The sequence below is a fragment of the Melozone crissalis genome, unplaced genomic scaffold (genome assembly GCF_028551555.1).
Source record: "Melozone crissalis strain CALT ecotype California unplaced genomic scaffold, PUWL_Pcris_2 ptg000026l_1, whole genome shotgun sequence".
In the NCBI taxonomy this organism is placed as follows: domain Eukaryota; kingdom Metazoa; phylum Chordata; class Aves; order Passeriformes; family Passerellidae; genus Melozone; species Melozone crissalis.
This window is the reverse complement of record NW_026535804.1, coordinates 8,289,583-8,297,462: the sequence shown is the minus strand read 5'-3', so window position 1 is coordinate 8,297,462 and position 7,880 is coordinate 8,289,583.

The window sequence follows — 7,880 nt, the reverse complement described above, 5'->3', positions numbered from 1 at the left end:
TAAGCATGAATAATACTGAAGCTGGGAGCAACATGGTATAATTTTAACATTCTACAGCCTTTTTCAATCAATCTTATTGATGTTCATCACATCCATAAAGCTGAAAAGAATGGGTTTACTAAAGTTAAGGAAAGTATAAGATCTCATTTTGCACCTTTCAGTTTCTTCATTATGTTGCCATAATGTCATCTGTGTAATATATTTCACCCTTTTGCCTCTGTTTTAGCATTCATTTTTTGATTCTGCTCTGATCATGTCTGGCTCTTTGAAGCAATGAAACAAATTATTATATATTGCTTTTACTCCACTACCACATCCAGGAAAGGAGCAGGATGTGGTGAGAGGAAAAAAATGTTGCCTGCTTTAGGACTGGGAAGTCAATAAAATAATAAAATAAATAAAAGCCAGAATATCTCATCATCCTCCATACTGTGAGAGCTACACCTGGAACCAGCAGAGCGACCTCCTTCTTTGCAGGAAGACTTTAGCCAAAGATTGGCCAGTTTAGGAACAAAATCACAGAACTGTCGAGGTTGGAAGAGACCTTCAAGACCATCTAACCCAGCCATCAACCCAGCAGCACCCAGGGACACTGTGCTGTGGTATAAAATGAGGTGTCTGTGGTATAAAATGAGATCCAGAGAACTGTATTGTCCCTAGGGAAGGGAGGTGTGTTACACCTCCCAACCCCAGATCTTGGGGCAGAGCTGTGGAACGGCCACAGGGTCATTGCTGCCACAGTGCCCAGAGCCCTGTGACTACCCCTGGACAAAGACTGCAAGATAAGGTTTATTTAAGCCAGTTCTTCCACAGAAAATATGCACTGCCCTAGTCTAACATGGTAGATCAGCAACCTGTAATGGGCAAGATCAACACTGTATTCTTCTGAGCCAGCAACTTGCTCTGTACTTTATGGTTTTAATTAGATAATCCAAGATGAAACAGCTCAACTGGAGGCACAGAGGTATTTCGGTTATGAATGGCTCATTAAAATTCCAAATCAGGCAAAAAAGGCATTTAAACTGAGATCCATCAGCTACTGTGGCAAAAGGCACTCTTGCCAAAGTCTTCCAGAGTTTGTTGGGACAAAAAACCACTTATTTTGATAGGGCTCATGTCATGTTCTTGGGTTTTCTTTCCAAAGGCCACCATCCTCTCACAAATCCAAGAGAGATCACTGCACAAGAGCTGAGATTTAATTGAGAAAATAAACTAAGTTTGAGAACTGAAATAAATTGAATTTTTTTTAAATTTTATGCCTGAATGAAATATCAGGATAATTTTAGACATTCCTTGCAAGAGACAAAAAAAAAAATGTAAAGAAACAAAACAAAATGAAGATGCACACACAGGGAATTGTTATCTGAAGGATTTTGCTTTACTCAAAAAGTTTGTTTTACCTGCAAAGTTTTCAAAGTCATTACTGAGCATCTTAAATGAAATTATTCAGAAGCTGTTTGTAACCACATGCTTGCCCTCAATCGGCCTCATCTTAGTTTGTAATTCCTTGGGGAGAATGACACTGTTTTTAAAAACAAAAAAGCAGAAAACAATGTATTGGAACCTTGCCACTTATTAAAATGAGCATCTACACTCAACTAGTTGTGTGCAGACAAAAAAAAAATAATCTCTGAATACATAATTTGCAGCACAACAGCATGTAAATACATTCAACAGTTCATTTTGCTTAAGAAGCCCGAGGAAAAGGGACACAAAACAAAAATGTGTGTGAAGCATTCCAAGTGCATCCTGCTATGTTTGTAGTGATCCCTTAAAAACAAAAAAGGCAAGGAATGGGAATTAGATCACCCATTTCATGATGACTCTGTAAAATGGTGATCCAAAGAGAATGAGGCCACAGTGAGATGTTCACCATCAGTCTGATTGCAACAGCTGGAGCAGCAGCTGCCCTGTTCCAAGACCTCTAAATTAAATTCTCCAAGACCCCCTAAATTAAATCACACAGCCCCTCAAAAGGAGGGATGAACACCTCAGAGAAGGAAGGCTCATTCAGCCTGACAAAAAAGTTGACATGTAACTATAGGCTAACAAACTACAGAAGAAATATTAAGCACTTACACACACACAATTCACATTTGAATAATTTAAGCCATCCAGATCTTTAAATTAATTTACCTCCATCTATGTTTCAATTAATATGATTCACTGGTAGATTTTTAACATTGCTTAATGAGTTTTAAAGAAACACCATGAAGTTCTGAAGTTTTATTTTGCTTGCTCAATCAGATATTTAGCCTACTTTTCAACTGACAGTATAGTGAAATATGTAGAATTAGAAGCTTTCAGGTAAGGCAATTAGCAATTTTACAGATTAGCCTGCTGTGTACTGGAAGCACAGTACTCAAACAAACACAGTCCAGTGTCTGTAGTGTAACACACATATCCAGACAAAACTCCCAAAATTTTCACATTAGTAGGGGCCCAAAACAGTGCCTATCAAAGCTCAATTAAAAAATCTAGCTTTGGACATAATCTTAATACAAATTTATATCCTGTTCAAGCTTTTACTTGCTCTCAGGAATACAATTAGTGCATAACATTTATATACCTGTTTCCTTTAGTAAATAACCAGGTAAGTCCTCAGGGACCTGGGCAACAATGGTCAAAAGTGCACAGCATTCACAATCAAGTAAGTGGGAAGAAAATCCGTAAGTGACCAAAGTCAGGGAACTCCCATCACATTCTCCCGTCACCTACATTTCATATCCTGTGATAACATTTCCTACGATAATGAAATGTTCCCCAAACTTTTATTATTTTGTCAAAATGCATCACAGTGCCCAAGACTTAAGCACTCAACATAAGCTTGCAAGAAATCTCTCCCACTTAAGGCAGATGTTTGCAAGAAGGTTTTTCATTTGGATAAAGATCACCGACTACAGCTGGACAGGTCGCTCTGTGCCACACGGCAAATTGTTTCTTTGACTCAACATGGGATTTAATATCCTGTGAATCAAAGCAGAACGTGCTTTTTGTTTGCTTACAAAGAGGTTTATTGCCACACACCAGTAAATACTGGCAGGACAGAATGTAACAACAGAGACGCACAAACCTCTCTGTCCTAAAAGCTCCAAGCTCTAAGCAGCACTCATTAAATGGTCACAGCACAGGGAAGAAATGGGATGACTCTGACCCATTTCCCATGACCACATCCCCTACAATCAGTAATATGTTAACCAGTATTAATAATAATAAACATACTCTTCAAAATAAAGCAGCAATTAATTTTCTTTTGCTAACACAAAAACATAATTATAAAAAAAATTTTAAAATTGTATTACATAAATTTATCCAATCATTCTAAATCCATTCACAAAAACATACAAAAATTAAAAAATCTAACAACTCAAATTAAAAAAATAGTAATTCCTAACTAAACAATTTATTTCAAAAATAAAACTTTACACCTTAACTAAAACAACTTTACAAAATAAGTCTTTATGTATTAAGTATTCTAATATTAATATTAATAATAATACCCTACATACTTCATTGTATAGAACAAATAATAAACAAAACAATCCAAAAAGTTATCATACAAACAAAAAAATTAGAAAATAAAAACACAAAAAGTGTTCAAAATCTCACAAAAGTAATAAACAAAAGTGTAAACATAAATAAAATTTTTAAATTAAAAGCCTAAAATCAACCAAAATTTTTTAAACAATAACTTGTAACTATTGTCAAACGTAATTCATATGTCTTTCAAAAACTAAACCTTCACAACATTAAGTTACTGTACTATAACATAACAATACTTAAAATCAACACAAGTAAACCTCCAACAAATAATAATCAAAAATTTTACACAGTAGGGGCCCTTTCTCTGTTTCTCCCAATATCACTTGTGCTTTTGGCCCCCAAGGCTTTGTCCCTTTTCCACAGAGACAAAACCAGAAGCTGCCAGGGTGTGTTTAGTCCAACATCTCCCTTGCCTTCACCATTCCATGGCTCTAAACAGAGACTCATTCACAATTTCAGTGGAATTGAGATAGCTCTGACACAGGTGAGATAATCAGGCACGAGATGCTTCTGGGCTGCTTCAAGAACTTGATGCACGGGTTTAGTCAGCCCTGACAGCAGGAAAGCATATCAAGTTAGTCCATAAAAAAGATTTCTTGTATGCTTGAATATTTTCCAGTCTGAATTTAGGGTAAAAGATATATTTAACACTTCGAAAAAAAATCTCTACTCTGGATTTTACTGTTGGGATTGAAGTAGAAGAGCTGCTGTGAACAAAGGAAAGTTTGTGCTGCTTTTCTACAATGTCTCAACATCATAATCTCTTTTCATGGATTTATCTCACTTTTTCTTATCTTTATTGAATGGTTACATGGAGGGTAAGATATTTCTCTCCCATATCCTCTATCTGAACAGCATTAAATGAATGAGTAAAACCCATGACAGTGACATTTGTAGTGTCAGAGAAAGCTCAGGAGGTGAGAACTTGATGTAATAATAGGGGCTGATTAAATGCTTGACCTCTCAATTATTTCTGCAGTCGATAGAAAATCAACACAAGAACCTTGCAGAAGCAGAAGACTGAACTCATCCCCAGGTATTCTAGATCCAGTAAAAGCTTCCATGATCTTTTACTACCATTCTTTTTGTCATGCTTCAGTCTTCCACACCCACCAATAACCCCTTGTGAAAATTTCAGGGAAAGCACACCACCAGAAGAGGCTGAGTCCTTCCATATAGAAAAGCCCCAACCCTAGATATTTATTTTGAGCCTTTAAATGCGTTAACATTTGGTTTAGATATTAGAAAGGACAAGAATATCACTGCAACAGAAGCTTCCTAAAAACAGGCAATTAAATGCAGTAGGTCCTGCCTGTCAGCAGCTGCAAATCCCACACGTGTGGCTGCTTCTCCCACCACCAAAACTGTGAACACCAAGTGCCTGCTGTGAGGCTGAAGGCACAGAAGTCTTCATGAGCAGAAAGCTGAGAGACCCTGTCGATTACTGCCAAGTGCTCCAGGGTGGAAAACCACGGCAGCATTCAGACAAGGGGATGGTTTAGAGCAGGAGAGTCTTAGGGGATAATTAGCCATAAATCATTTCATCACAGAAAACACCCAGAGAACAGACTTATTTTGCAACAGTTTCTCAAAAGATTATAATGATAATCTTATTATTCAACTGAATACAATGACCTTGTATTTGGTTTCAAGGTCTTACATTCACAAAGTGTCTTTACACTCAGTCTTCTGATGTTTCATCTCAGGCATTTTACAAGCAATCACTGATCTAAATTCCCCTTGAGTTATTCTTTACAGCATACTTAAAAGGCATCAAAGTACTAAACATAGCACAACAAACACTGGTATTTAATTCTATTATATAAAATATTTTCATCACCATCCAAAAAGATAATACAGATAGCAATTATGGTAATAGTGCAGATTATAGACTACAGCACTCATAATTTACCTGCTGCAATTTTACTAAGGCAAGCATTCTGCACGTCTCCATACTGCATGTCTATTTGCAAATTCACTGTTCAACCTGCTCTGGCTGATGTTATATGTATTCATACATATTCAAATGAAAACTGAGAAAAGTAAGTTTATGACTGTGAGTGCTTATTAGAATGCACATCTCCCAGCAGATATATTAACAAGCAACTTTGGGTTATTAGCATTGCCAGGGCAGGACTGCAAAAAGGAGCATTGTCAGCCGTGCTGTTCTGGACAGGTTCCAGGGCTGGTAATTGCTTTCTGCATGCTGGAATCATCCCTGCATTTAGAGTCAAGACCTCCAGTTCCCAAATACTATAAGCTGAAGACGACTTTGCACCAGCTGGCTGGAGGGACTATCATGTGTTAAACGACTACAATATCACAACAGAAAGCAGTGTCACAAGCCACTGTAGTGTACGCTGCAGGGATCAGAAGCCTCTAAGTGTATTTTAAAGGTGGCAGTCTAAAAGGAAAAAAAGAAAATTAAGGAAAAAAAAAAAAAGACAAAAAGTCCCTTCAGGTCTCACAAAGAGCTTCCTTAAAATCTGTACTAATAAACTAGAAGTAAACTACAGAGAAAAGGGAAAACAAATTCTTTCTATTCCTTATGACTTGGTGGACACTTACCATATTGGTCTTGTTGGTTCATGTTCTTGATTAGCTTATCCTCAGCATGGTGGAGGAAAACTAACAAACCAGAGAAAAGAAAGATTTCACACTTCCCTTTCAAGATCTCTTGTTAACCTCAGGGTTTTGTGTTGGGTGTTTTGGGGATTTTTTGCCTCAGATGAAAAGAAACTAAGAACAAAGAAAATGTCCTTACTCTATATCATGGTGTAGGCAAGAGATGCTGTCAAAGTGATGTGCCTCTAGGATTTGTTACAGAAGCTGACACTTCAACAGGTTTTAAAATAAATTTTAAATTAAATGGGCTGGAAAAGGAAGAAAGAGATTGCGGGGAATGGTCCTCAGACAGATGAATGAGAGCAGCAACGCTGAAGATTCCAGAAGAACTAAATTTCATTCAAGCTAAAGATCTCACACATTACTTCTTTAAGGTAAGTGAAATTTACTGCTCAAAGGAAAAACTTTGTAAGACTATTTACAGCAGCCCATCCGAGCCATTTGCTTGTCACTGCAAGTGGCTCAATCCGGTACATCTTTTCCAGGCTAATCCTAGAAGGCAGGACGCCTCTTAAAAAGGAAAAGCAGCACAACAACTTAATATACTATATGCGATTATTAAGCCCCCTCTTGGATTCCTGTCTATTTTAAAGTACTCCTTTTCCTCTCTGGTATTTGCCATGGTATTTTTATTTTTTTTTTTCCATCTCTTTTCAAGGTTTTGGAATCTTTAAGTTCAGTTGTGTTGACCCACTGGGTTCACACATCAAATATCTCCTGCAGGTACCACAGCATCAGTTCAGCAGAAAACCCTCGTTGTGACAGCGTTCACAGGGGCTTTCAGGATGAGGGAAGAGACGTAGAACTGACTCCATGTTTCAGAAGGCTTGATTTATTATTTTATGATAAATATTACATTAAAACTATACTAAAAAGAATAGAAGGAAAAGGTTCATCTCAGAAGGCTAGCTAAGCGAAGGAAAAAATGGAAAGAATGATAACAAAGGCAGCTGGCTCGGACAGAGAGAGAGAGCCAGCTCTGCCGTGACTAGTCACTAAATCCAAACAACCACACGAGAGCAATCACAGATGCACCTGTTGCATTCCACAGCAGCAGATAATCACTGTCTACATTTTGTTCCTGGAGCCTCTCAGCTTCTCATGAAGAAAAAATCCTAAGAAAGGATTTTCATAAAAACATGTCTGCGACACCTCGTGACCTCCCTGTTTATCCTCCTGAGTCAGCCCCAGGAGGAGCAAATTAAAAACCCTGAAGGAACTCAGTTCACTTGGCTGTGAAAGGGAACAACAGTGAAGGTGGACATTTTCTGGTAGTTTTTTTTTCCTTCAGAAAGATCCTCTCTGGCTCTTTTCCAAAGAATCTAGACTATATCCCAGGCGAGGAAAGAACTGCAAATAGAAAACCATAAATCTAACAAAAAGAAAAAGAAAAGAAAAAAGAAAAAAAAGGGAGGGAAAAAAAAAAGAAAAAAAAAAGGAAAAAAAGAGGACTATGGTGTTATGATGCTTGTATCCCCAGCTGTCTATTCTGTTTATGCTGGATATTATGTTCTGTGCCTTCAAGACTGGCACTGAAGAGCCAAGTTTTGTTTTGTTTTTGTTTTGTTTTGTTTTGTTTTGTTTTGTTTTGTTTTGTTATCAGCTGCTCCCCCACAGCTGGTGGGACACAGAGATGGGGCAGTACATGGCACGGCTTTTGCTTTCTGCTTGGCTTTTCAGTTAGCTCTTGCTCTTGCTTCTGCTTTGCTCCT